Raw genomic sequence first — 13,447 nt, 5'->3', positions numbered from 1 at the left:
ATCTCTAGGTCCTCCTTGCTAGATGCTAATACTGCTATATCATCTGCAAATCTAAGCATACTAATCTTTTGCCCTTGCACATCTATCCCTACAGTTGTACTGTCTTTAATGATGTTGATCGCGTCTTCGATGTATAGATTAAAAAGTAGCGGTGACAGTGTGCATCCCTGTCTGACTCTCTTCCTAATATTTACTTTTCTACGTTGCAGCCCCATTTCTATAACTTCCTGTTGCTCTTTATACAAACAAGTATCACTCTTCTATCTCTGTAACTCATCCCTACATTTTTAAGTATATTTAACATCTTGTCCCATTTAACATTGTCAAAAGCTTTTTCTAAATCTACAAATCCTATGTATGCACTCTTTCTTCCAGTGTAGTGTGAACTATAAAAACGTAGCCTAAAATAACAACAGGATAAACACCAACAAATTACCTTACTAACTTCATCCTCCCTGATTTTAATGCTTATCGTGTATTTGAATACTTTTTCAGTCTGATCCCGATGAAAAAATTGATCCAGGGGTCAGTCTTCGCACTATTCCATTTTGTTGGCAGTCGATCGTAGATATTTACGCCTTATATCTGCGCGATAAGTGCAGTCTAAAAACTTTCTGTGCTAATTTCCCTAATTGCACTTAATTGCTTTTTTCTTACGTACGTTGTTTTGCGATGTTTATTGTAACAGCGGCCGTAGTCAACATAACTGGCGATAAGTAGTCCCGTTTCGATTGGCTTGCTCTTTGAACGGTAATTTCTAATTTAACAATATACTTACAGTAAATTGTGAAAAATCGCTCTGCACTACTATTTGCGAAAAAAAAAAAACATCAACACGCTACACATATTCGTTATAATTATTATTAACGACTTTTTGCACGCTCGTGTGCGAACGTATTGATAATAATTATGGCTTATGGCAAAACATCTTTACCTTTGCTTATAACTGAAATTAAATAAAATATTACATTCGATTTTCTTTTGGACACATTAGGCACTTGCATAAGTATTTTTATTTAAAAAATATCTTTAATGAAAGGGCAAACTTTCAATTTTTACAAGAAAGGTGTTCATCTTAAGTCAGCATATGTTTTGTTCGTCTAACTTTGAGAATTGTTTAGAAAGGACCTTAAACTATTAACCATTTCCTCAAATTTCGCGAAAGCTCATTTTTGTCAAAGTCAATCTCACCTTATTCCTTACGATACCGTGTGGCTTCATATGAAATTCAGACCTAAATCGACTTGAACTACCTTAAACTATTAACCATCCCTTCCAATTTCCCGAAAGCTCATTTTCCCCAAAGTGAATGTAACCTTACTCCTTACAGTTCCGTGCGGGCTAATTTGTAATTGAGACCTAGATCGACTTGAACTAGCGAAAAGAGTGAAGCTTTGTGGGTACAAACTTGAGAATTGTTTAAAAAGGACCTTAAACTATTAGCCAACTCTTCCAATTTGCGAAAGCTCATCTTCAAAGTAAATGTCACCTTATTCCTTACGATACCGTGTAGCTCCATGTGAAATTTAGACCTAAATCGACTTGAACTAGTGAAAAGAGCGAAGTTTAGCGTTTCCATAATTGACAATTGTAACAAAAAGACCTTAAACTTTTAACCATCCCTTCCAATTTCCCGAAAGCTCATTTTCCCCAAAGTGAATGCCATCTTACTCCATACGATACCGTGGGGCCCATTTGTAATGGAGACTTGAACTAGCGAAAAAAGTGAAGCTTTGTGGGTACAAACTAGAGAATTGTTTAAAAAGGACCTTAAACTATTAACTATTTCCTTTGATTTCCCGAAAGCTCATTTTCCTCAAAGTGAATGCCACATTACTCCTTACGATTCCGTGTGGGTCAATTTGTAATTGAGACCTAGATCGAGTTGAACTAGTAAAAAGAGTGAAGCTTTGTGGGTACAAACTTGAGAATTGTTTAAAATGGACCTTAAACTATTAACTATTTCCTTCGATTTCCCGAAAGCTCATTTTCCTCAAAGTGAATGCCACATTACTCCTTACGATTCCGTGTGGGTCCATTTGTAATTGAGACCTAGATCGAGTTGAACTAGTAAAAAGAGTGAAGCTTTGTGGGTACAAACTAGAGAATTGTTTAAAAAGGACCTTAAACTATTAACTATTTCCTTTGATTTCCCGAAAGCTCATTTTCCTCAAAGTGAATGCCACATTACTCTTTACGATTCCGTGTGGGTCCATTTGTAATTAAGACCTAGATCGACTTGAACTAGTAAAAAGAAAGAACTTTTGCGCGTCCATATTTGAGAATTGTTTAAAAAGGACCTTAAACTATTAACCAACTCTTCCAATTTGCGAAAGCTCATCTTCTTTAAAGTAAATGTCACCTTATTCCTTACGATACCGTGTGGCTCCATGTGAAATTCACACCTAAATCGGCTTCAATTAGTGAAAAGAGCGAAGTTTTACGTGTCTAAATTTAAAAATTCGCTAAATAGGCGTGGAAATTCAGAATCATTTCCTTTAAATTTCGCAAAATCTGTACAACGTACTAAAATTTTAAGAATATTTTACTGAAACAAAAGTATACAGCCAATGTAAATAAAAAAGCATACCTAAAAACATACTCGTAATCTTTGAACTCTGTTAGTTCTGTCTACTTTGAATTCAAACTTTCTTATCGTATATTGCGGGGATTCATAGTGTAAGACTAACCCCCCGCCTATTTTTGATTATTTTAACCCTCTATTTTCTGAAAAGTGATTCCCCTCCAACACGAGTTTGAAAGTTTAATCATTTCTTATTTCTTTCGATTTTTCCGTTGAAGGATATCGATTATGAAATTTTAATTTCCGTTGTATATAATGACTGCAATCATTATACAAACTGATTCATTAATTTATAACCGTATAATAATCGCTTAATAACTAATAACTGCGCTCAATAATAACAGACAGATACAAAACCAGGTGTGCTGTTCAACAAAAACAAATGATGAAAAACCACTGTTGGTAACGCAGTTAATTTACATTTCCTGTGTGTGTCTTTATCTAGACACGTGTAAATAACTTTTACTTCCGTTTAACAATAGTAAAAAAAAAAGAAACTAAACGGTCAATTGAAACGCATGGTACTGCCATTATAGAACTAATGAACTGAATTACTGAATACATTATTTAATGCCTTACGTATGTATGTAATTGTCTAAACAGTAGCGTACATATCTAGGGGTTAAGAATTATAAACCCCAATTCTTTGCGTCCTCATCATAATGTCGTCAGTCCTAAGACTGGTTGGACACGCACATCTACTCTTTCTTATCCTGAGCTAATCTTCGCATTTCCCTAAAACTATAACAACCCACAACCTCAATTATTTGCGAACAAAAATCTACCCCTCATGATTCTCGTTTCTGCCTGTAATATGTCTCTGACTAGACCTTCATGTCTAAGAAGGTGTTCTACCAACCTATCTCGCCTATTTATTAGTGACTTCCATAGTCCTCTGTTCTTCTATTCTTTCTAATACCTCTTCATTTCTAACCTTCTCTATCCAGGTATCCTCATCATTCGCCTGTAACCTCACATTTCTAACGCTTCTAACCTTTTCTTTTCCGCCGCGCCCACTGTCCATGTTTCGCACCCATACAACGCCGTGCTCCAAACATACACCTTTAACAACCTTCTTCGAATTTCTAAAATTAACCGTTCGCGAGCATAGAAGTGACTTCCTTTTATTGAAGGCGACTCGACCCTGCGCTATCCTCTGCTTTATATCCCTACTACTCCTTCCGTCCTGACTTATCTGACTTCCTAGGTATCTAAAATCCATCATTTCTTCTAATTTTTCGTCTCCTATCTTTATATTCACTCTTTCCCTACTTTTTCTTCCCTTGCATTGCAGTATTTTTGTTTTACTTTTATTTATTTTCATACAGTACTGTTTTGTCAATATCACATCATAACAACATCGTCACAATAAGTACTCTAAAGCAAGATTTCCAACCCCAAACACAAGAGATACAATGTGACCCACGAACGAATTCTAACTAAATGGCCCGCGTGAACCAGTTTCAAAATTCTCGCCAATTTGAAAGAGTACTTAATATTACCATCATAAACTATAAAATATTACGAAACTAAAATTAGATGCTTATTAGACTAGTTTGAAATCAAATTCCAGGACAATGAAATTACAAAACATAATTTACAAATGTTTGTTAATCCTTTCATGATCAACTTGACTGAATTAATCAGTTATCCTGTCAATATTCAGTTGGAACTCAGTGAACTGCAAANTAATCCAGATATCCTCATCATTCGCCTGTAACCTCACATTTCTAACGCTTCTAACCTTTTCTTTTCCGCCGCGCCCACTGTCCATGTTTCGCACCCATACAACGCCGTGCTCCAAACATACACCTTTAACAACCTTCTTCGAATTTCTAAAATTAACCGTTCGCGAGCATAGAAGTGACTTCCTTTTATTGAAGGCGACTCGACCCTGCGCTATCCTCTGCTTTATATCCCTACTACTCCTTCCGTCCTGACTTATCTGACTTCCTAGGTATCTAAAATCCATCATTTCTTCTAATTTTTCGTCTCCTATCTTTATATTCACTCTTTCCCTACTTTTTCTTCCCTTGCATTGCAGTATTTTTGTTTTACTTTTATTTATTTTCATACAGTACTGTTTTGTCAATATCACTTCCATTTTATTTAAAGCTATCTCTAACTCCTCCTTGCTAGATGCTAATACTGCTATATCATTTGCAAATCTAAGCATACTAATCTTTTCCCCCTGTATATCTATCCCTACAGTTGTGCTGTCTTTAATGATCGCGTGTTCGAATTATAGATTAAAAAGTAGCGGTGACATTGTTATCCCTGTCTGACTCCCTTCCTAATATTTATTTCTCTACGTTGCACCCCCAGGATATTTTACAAACGTGCTATTCGTTTGATTTTAATTAAAATAACTTTTTTTTTCTGTTTATTAACGGCCATTTGTCGCTATCGGCTAACTGAAGTTTTTCAGTTATGTTAGATTTAACTCCACTGGATCGCGGGGAATCTCAAAAATTTTTAAGAAGATTATGGACTTGCGTATGTTCGATTGAATACGTTTTTGTCACTTTTTGGAAAGATACATAATTTGGAGTATTTATAAACTGTTTATTTACGAAACCACGACTGATCGTCCTTCTGTTAATTACCCTAACGTAAATTTTATTGTCATAGGCAAGTAATTGCCTACTGGCTTATGAATCGCACTAGGAGACAAACAAAAACAGCTAAAATATTCGAAAATAATTACGTAACAGATTTATGTTTAGATCGTAGAGTATCTCGTAAAAAATTTCGGCGAATCTATATTCGGCAATATGAATTAAATTTAGTTTGGCCGCGGGCCAGAGAGCACTTGCTCGATTTTATTAAAATAAACGACAAATAGTCGAAATAGCACGCCGGAAATAAAAAAGAACGGGTGCAATGTGCGTTATAATTGTTGTCGCTTGCTGTATCACTAAACCAATTGTTTTTATTGGCATTCAGGTGTTGTAGTAAAGTAAACAACGGCCTCGACTGTTTGTTTCCGTTATTTCAAACATCGTCAACAATATTGTTAGATTAAATTAAATACGAAACGTCTATCTATGGCGTATTTGTTTCATTCAATTAATAGAATATTTCTCCGGTGTCCGGTTCTGGACTTGCATGGTAATTGTTGTATTTACGATCAAATGTACAATTTGCAATTTATCGTTTTATTGTAAATGAAAATCCGGGCCATATCTCGTGCAGTTTTCATTAATTCCGATCAACGGTCACTGTGATAGCACGCTGAACATTGAGGTTTGTAGGTATCGACACGGTGCATTTCCAGAACCGTCCATTAATGCGTGGCCTATTGACCCTCAGCGCCTATAATCGACAAACAAAATCGACGAACCGTGTGAATACGCAAAAACAGATACACATACCGTTTGATTTGCTATTATTTCCATGTAAACAATATCATTATTATCATCATCATTATTACCGCAACGTCCCTGATCCAGGAAAGCATAAAATATTGTTTGCTTGGATAACCATGGCAATAGAATTGTTTCAAACGCATATCTACTGTTCCCTGCCGTTATTCACGCTTATTAAAAGTACAGCATCGAACAACCAACACAGGCGTACTTTTAGAACTTAATTAGAAATTAATTAACTAGTTGATTATGGAGGCAAAAAATGCTATTTAACTAAGTCTCATTTCTAGGAAAGTCAGTTTTCGCACTGTCTTCACGCACAAACTTGATTTATCAATACGCTCAATACAATTAGTAATTTTGTCACAGGTTCATCTAATAAGTGAAGCTTTTCGAATCGTTTTCTAAAAATTTTGGATTATACGCATTTATTAGCACACCACAATATATTATAGTTTTCAGTTTTACAGAGTTGGCGTATATCAATTCGATATTGTTTTGCGGGCTGTTTTGTCGTAATTCATAGAATATCGTAGTTTCTTTCTAAAGATACGATAAGTGGTGATTTGATAGGTGCTGATATCAATTTGGAACTTAGACCATGACATTGAACCCGGAAAACAATATGGATTCAATATTTTAGATTATCCATTTCCAAGGAATTTAGAATTTTTTGGACTCTCTTCAGTTAAAGAATTAGAAGGAATTCATGGAATGCCTCTTTATCCCCTTTTGAAGCATCTAATACCTTCAATAGTAAAGTGAACAACTTTCATTCACCATTTTATATAATATTTCATCGGTGATGTTAGCAAAACTTTTACAAATAGAAAATACGTTTGAAAAAGTATTTTAAATAAAATACAAAATACTTTTCTCAAAAAAGTATTTAAATGCAAGTAAGTATTTCAAATAAATCACATCTCTAGAGTCCATCAGGTATTTCGCAAGCATGTATAAAAAGTATGATGTTTGCTCTAGTTGCTAAGATGAGTTCAAAGACCATAATTGCGAAAAAACATACATAAATAACAGTAAAACAGTAAGTAAGAGTTGACGCGATGTCTTTAAAAGCCATAAAAAAGAATAAGCAAAAATTTGAAGTGCAAAAAAACCGACAAAATGTGTTTTTTATAGTGTGAAAATATGTTGAATGTATTTGGTGCAAGTATAAGACTGTTCACTTTAGGGGATCATTGTTCTCATGCTATTGAGTCACGACCCACAGTCGCAGGTAGATCAGAACAGAAATTATACCTTTTTTAAATCGTTTATAAAAGATACAACTTTAATTGGTATAAGAATTCTCATTGAAGTCTTAAAATGGTTATAGGTCGCCAAACACCACACCCCTGGAACTGTGATGCTCATAGCTCCATTCAGAGATTTTTATAACCTTAAGGATTTTAAAGTTCTTTATCAATTACTTACTATCATCATCATAAGGTCGTCAGTTCTAAGACTGGTCGGACACGCACACTACTGTTTCCTATCCTGAGCTAATGTTCGCATTTCCCTAAAACTAGAACATCCCACATCCTTAATTATTTGCGAACAGTAATCTAACCTAATCTAGGTCTACCTCTACCCGAGTAGAATTTATTTTTGGGAACCGGTTGGGTTCCGATTGGATTTTCCCAAATTCAAATGGGGTCCCAAATGGGATACCCAAGCGGTTCCCTATTGGAAATGTAACGCTTTCCCCACCTGGGACTAGGTAGGGAAAGCCCTAATTGAAAAATTTGGGGAAATTCCAAAATGAATTTTGTCTGACCTCAAATTTTCTTCTTCATATATTAAAGATAACTCCCGATTTTTTTCACGAAATCTTCTGCCACGTAAACGTGTTCACGACGTCTTTCTTGCGATGAATTTGTTGGCATAGTACATAAATAATTTATTGTTGCGAATATCGATGTTGAATATACGAAAAAAAAGGGTATGTCTAAACTGTTTTGTAAACTACTAGTAGTTATACTGGTCACAAACGCACGCTACCCCCCACTTGCTCTTCAAAATGTTTTCTTGGGTTACAATAAAATAAGTCTAAGATATAGTTAGGGAAATCCTGATTGGGTCCCAATAAATGGCTAACTGTTACATGAAAGTATAAAAATAATTATTAATAGGAGACAGTAAATAAAATAACCATTTATTATTTATAGATTATTCTTCAATAAGATTGTAGTTGGGAAGTGCAGTTTGGGTAAAGTTTGGGATAGCCCTAAAATATGCAGATCAAAATTCGTTGGGTATAGGTGGAAAATGCCCAATTTGGGCAAATCCAACAATCTCCAATAGGGACCCAATTGGAGTTAGGGAATTCCCAAAATAAATTCTACTCGGGTACCCCTCCTAACTTCAGTTTCTGCCTCTAATAGGTCTCTGACTAGACCTTCATGCCCGAGAAGGTGACCTATCTCGCATATTTCTTATTGACTTCCGTAGAACCTTCTGTTCTCCTACTCTTTCTAATACCTGTTCATTTCTAACCTTCTCTATCCACGGTAGCCTCATCATTCACTTGCAACATCATATTTCGAACGCTTCTAACCTTTTCTTTTCCGCCGCACCCACTGTTATCTTTAGATTCGCTCTTTCCCTACTTTTTCTTCCCTTGCATACCAGTATTTTAGTTTTACTTTTATTTATTCTCATACAGTACTGTTGTCTCAATACCGTTTCCATTTTATTTAAAGCTATCTCTAACTCCTCTTGCTAGATGCTAATACTGCAATATCATCTGCAAATCTAAGCATACCAATCTTTTGCCCCTGTATATCTATCCCTACAGTTGTACTGTTTTTAATGATGTTCATCGCGTCTTTGATGTGTAGATTAAAAAGTAGAATTACTTACTAATACAAAAAATATTTGACAACTTCTTTTTCAAAGAAGGCATTGCAATTTGACCAGCCGCTGTTGAAAAATTTAGTTGGAATTTACGTTTCCACCGGAAATGACTTATTTTTAATTAGGTTCTCGTTTGCAATGTCAGTTCTATTCCATACGTTTCAACAAAATATTTACATGAAGTCGGCACTTAAGAATGCGCTTTGGCAATTTTATATATATCCACATTTCTGCATACTTATACGTATAGTATATACTTATAAACTGTAATTCTCATTTAGAAGATAGTTGAAATGCAGTAACCAGAACGAGCCTATACCTGCATGGAGAAATTCGTGTAAAGGGTTTGGAATAAATTTAGCAGCATATGTGAAGTTATGTTAAAATTAAAGAAGATGAGAAGAGAGAGCTAGACAGTCATGTGTGTAAATTAAGAAATTTGTGAAGAAATTCGAGAGTGCATTCACTGCTGCTGGCTGAATATATCGAACTTGAAAGATGTGGGCTCATAAATGAAATGTAAACGGGACAACGCGGTAATGAACTAACGTAAAACTTTTGAAGAAAGAAACTCATTATTGTTAAGTAGGTACAACATGGGTAGGCCAAAGTTGCCCACCTGGTGACTTACCACACCTTATTTTCATTATATCTCATGCGTGTCTACGTTGGTCTCTTTAATTATTCAAGTAAGTTTTACGTACAGATACTACACACATGATGGTGTTCTTTAATACAAACATTTTTTCTATGCCATCCTCTCTTCATATAACGACAATACCAAAAATTAACATAGAGTTACCATTTGTCATCAATCTCGTTCACAGTGTGAATCTTCAATTACCGTTGGAAATTGTAATAGCCAAAAGAATATTGAAGATACTGACGTTTAAATCATTTAATTTTGCCTTTTCTATATGATCTGGATCTTGGAAAAATACCAAAATTAACACACATAAACTTATCATTTGCTATCAATCTTCAATTACTGTCGGAAATTATAACGTCAAAATCATATTGAAAATACTAGAGTTTATTCTATGATCTGGATCATTTGCCATCAATCACATTAATGGCTTGAACCCTTAATCCCTGTCGAAAATTGTAACGGTCAAAACCGTATTGAAAATACTGAGGTTTAGGTCATTCAATTTTGCTTATTCTCCATGATCTGGATCTTGGAAAAATACCAAAATTAACACACATAAACTTATCATTTGCTATCAATCCCATTTACGCTATGAACTGTCGGAAATTATAATCGTCAAGATCATATTGAAAATACTAGTTTATTCCATGATCTGGATCATTTGCCATCAATCACATTAATGGCCAAAACCGTATTGAAAATACTGGAGTTTAGATCATTTAATTTTGTTTACTTTTCATGGTCTAGATCTTGAAAACACACCGAAATTAACTTATCATTTACAACCACTCACGTTTACAGTGGAAATGGTCAAAAGAATATTGAAAATACTGACGTTTAAATCATTTAATTTTGCTTATTTTCCATGATTTGGATCATTTGCCATCAATGACGTTAATGGCGTGAACCCTAATCCCTGTCGAAAATTATAACGGTCAAAACCGTATTGAAAATACTGAGGTTTAGATCATTCAATTTTGTTTACTCTCCACGATGTGGATCTTGGAAAAACACCGAAATTAACATATAGTTATCAATTACCACCAATCATATTCACTGTTGGAAATTATAATGGCCAAAAAAATATTGAAAGTATTGGAGTTTAAATTCAGATCTTGAGACAACACAACACCAAATTGTATGCATATCTTATAAAACGTAAAGGCTTCATGAAAAAGGACTCAAAATAACTGACCAAAATCACAGAATCTTCCTTGGGGTCTTCAAAATTTCTAATCTATCCCCCTTGGGAAGAGGGGATATTAAAGATTTTGAAGGTATCAAGAAGGGTAATACGGCAAATAAGAAATACAACTTGATTTGAATTTCCAGGACTACTGAGAAATATTTCAAAATTTCCTTAGAATTTCCTGATTCTTCAAGGATACTAAAAATTCTTTGACAATCTATGTCCATTAGATCATAAACTACCTTTGATATGAAGAAAAAATATTTCTGTAAGAGTACAAGCGCGTCTGTAATATTTGTTTTCAAATGAAAGCCTCTGATTAATGATCATTGTCAAATATTAGTTATTTTTTTACACGAGTCTACTTTTTGATAGATATGCTTGCCAAAATAAACTAATTTATAACAAACTTAAAAAAAGGAGATGGATTGGAAATCTAACGCATGTTGACCGATTGTTTTTTAGGATTTCTACTACGTGAATCAGGTCCTTGAGAATGCATGTATAACGGAAAGTTAAGAACTTGTAGTACAATTTGCACATCTAATTGGTAGAAAGAGAGCTCTGATACAACAGAAGGATAATAAATAAAAGATTCCTGAGTTTGTGAAGGTATTTGCAAAAAAAATTTGCGCATTTTATTGTTAAAAATTCAGAACTATCAGCGCACCATTTCGAGAACTATTGTAGAACTACCCCTAGAGAGTACGGAACTCACAAGAAAATTCAAAATTTAATAAATATGTGTGCCAAATTCCTGGCGATGACTTAGCTTCCTTATTTCTAAAAGCGAGAAAGCAAAACTTTCTAGCTGATTCTTTTTTTTAACCACAATTATCCAGGATTAGAAACAGGAAGAAGAAAAAGAAATTAAATAAAAANATGCATTTTCAAGGATTAAAGCACTGATTTCCCTCACAAATATGCCTGACTTTCTCTAAAAAAAAAAAGCTTTGCAAGCAACCTATTTAAAATGGTACTTGAAGAAGTACGTCGTCTATCTCTACCACTTATTAACGAACTCAAAAGTTGATATAAAGTGTCTTAAGTGGCAAGCGTTGACTTCTGGTTATTATGAAGTCTCGTATACAATTTGTACACCTGCACAGATAATTCACCTAGGTATTCCTGTACGACAAGCAGTTATTTACCATAAAAGGGGTAAGTATGACAATGTTCTTATATTAAATGGAAAACCGAACCGAATGTAGGTAACTTATCTTTAGTTTTAGAATTACAATTTCGGAAATAGGGCCCCATCTTTATCATCATCTTCATTGTCATCATCATTATCATCATAGAATCATGATGAATTATGATTGACTGAACATGCTCCTCTACTTTTCCCTATCCTGAGCTAATCTTTATATTTCCCTAAATCTAGAACATCCCACATCTATTTGTAAACGAATTTTCCTCTACAAGAGGGGGCCCCCTCCCTTGTAGTATCTCGTCGCGATATCCAATACCCATCCCACCCCGTTATTTTATCCTTTCCCCAGGTGGGAGAAATGTGGTAGCTACTCTTTTAATTATGATGGAGATGGATTGAAAATATAACGCATGTTGACCGATTGTTTTTCAGGATTTCTACTACGTGAATCAGGTCCTTGAGAATGCATGTATAACGGAAAGTTAAGAACTTGTAGTACAATTTGCACACCTAATTGGTAGAAATAGAGCTCTGATACAACAGAAGGATAATAAATAAAAGATTCCTGAGTTTGTGAAGGTATTTGCAAAAAAAATTTGCGCATTTTATTGTTAAAAATTCAGAACTATCAGCGCACCATTTCGAGAACTATTGTAGAACTACCCCTAGAGAGTACGGAACTCACAAGAAAATTCAAAATTTAATAAATATGTGTGCCAAATTCCTGGCGATGACTTAGCTTCCTTATTTCTAAAAGCGAGAAAGCAAAACTTTCTAGCTGATTCTTTTTTTTAACCACAATTATCCAGGATTAGAAACAGGAAGAAGAAAAAGAAATTAAATAAAAACCATTTGTTCTTCCGACACTTTATAAACATAGTTTATGAGTTCAAACACCCCAAAACAGAAGCAATACGACACAAACATTTTTAGAAAAACATGACCTCAATTATTTAACTCCAAAATCCCTTTTTGTCATAAAAATGATTAAAAAGTATGGTCTTTTAGGCTTAAAACATAACAAACATGGATCGATTTTATCAACATGTTACACTTGTTTAATATATTTTTTAAATTTGTGCAACAAAGTAGGTACCTATTGATAAACCACTTTCTAATAAAAGTGTTTTGTTTGTTTAATTGCTTTAGTGTTAAAAAATAGGTAAATGGGTTAATAAACGCACTTACCATGGATCAGTAACTACAGCATGCACGGTCTCCATTATGCGATTTGAAGATGTGTCCAATTTCTTGACGACAAATGTTACTTCTTGTCCTGATTTAATGTTTCTTAGAATGCTCATCGCAAACAAGATGAATATTGTATTATCTTGTGGGCTGTTCTAGTTTTAGGGAAATGCGAAGTTTAGCTCAGGATAGGAAAGAGTGGAGGTACGTGTCCAACCAGTCTTAGGACTGACGACCTTTCCCCCTCTTTATATTCAGTGTGAATTCAAAATCAAAATGGGGTTAAAGCTATTAATTTTTTTATAAAATCAACCTTAGTGCAGTTGTCGTAACAACCCCAGGTATTTATTCCATTCTCGAAATACTCATACACGTAGTAACAAAGTACTCTCTCACTTCAACTCCTTATATACGGTGGATTTCATTTATTACGACCTTGGTTATAGCGACCTTTGTGTCCCTT

At 34.5% G+C, this 13,447-nt stretch overlaps 1 protein-coding gene across 1 annotated transcript in view; it reads right to left on the bottom strand.

Annotated features, from left to right (window-relative positions):
- The window catches only part of LOC108743233 (Werner syndrome ATP-dependent helicase), a 24,655-nt gene extending 11,563 nt beyond the window's left edge, over window positions 1-13,092 (bottom strand). Inside the window, exon 1 of the mRNA XM_025978020.1 lies at window positions 12,985-13,092. The gene's annotated coding sequence lies outside the window, so the exon portion shown is untranslated. The remainder of the gene's footprint in view (window positions 1-12,984) is intronic.
- Between the last annotated feature and the right edge of the window lie 355 nt (window positions 13,093-13,447).

Source organism: Agrilus planipennis, unplaced genomic scaffold (assembly GCF_000699045.2).
Source record: "Agrilus planipennis isolate EAB-ADULT unplaced genomic scaffold, Apla_2.0 scaffold195, whole genome shotgun sequence".
Classification (NCBI taxonomy): domain Eukaryota; kingdom Metazoa; phylum Arthropoda; class Insecta; order Coleoptera; family Buprestidae; genus Agrilus; species Agrilus planipennis.
The sequence above is the reverse complement of the archived record's forward strand: the minus strand, read 5'-3'. Positions and strand labels throughout refer to the sequence as shown.